We start from the raw sequence: 514 nt of genomic DNA on the forward strand, positions 1-514 counted from the left end.
TGTAAGAAGAGTTTTCAGGAGTTGAAGACTCGACTTAATTCAACCCAGTATTAACTTTGCAAGACGGTTCAGATGGGTTTATAGTTTACTGTGATGCTTCCAGAGTTGGTCTTGATTGTGTATTGATTCATAGAGGTAGGGTCATAGCCTATGCCTCAAGATAGCTTAAACCCCATGAAATAATTAGCGTATATAAAGATTTTCTTCACATACATTAATTATTATAATTATTTTATCATAGATTTTAAGAGTCATATTTTAGGACTTCTTTTTATGTACTGGTATAAAAAGAACGTATCATATTTTTAAGGATTTTAAAAATCTTATTTTATCATGATGCGTTATTTCTTTCCATATATTTAGCAGTTAATATTCCAAATATAGTGATTTAAAAACTAGAGAAAATAAGTGAAAAGGATATTTTATGTATTACAAGCTCTATTAATTAAGGGTAGAAAGTTCAAAATAACATTTCTAAGTTTTTTCATACTATTAATATATTAAAAATAAAGAT

The sequence above is a fragment of the Capsicum annuum genome, unplaced genomic scaffold (genome assembly GCF_002878395.1).
Source record: "Capsicum annuum cultivar UCD-10X-F1 unplaced genomic scaffold, UCD10Xv1.1 ctg63568, whole genome shotgun sequence".
Lineage (NCBI taxonomy): Eukaryota > Viridiplantae > Streptophyta > Magnoliopsida > Solanales > Solanaceae > Capsicum > Capsicum annuum.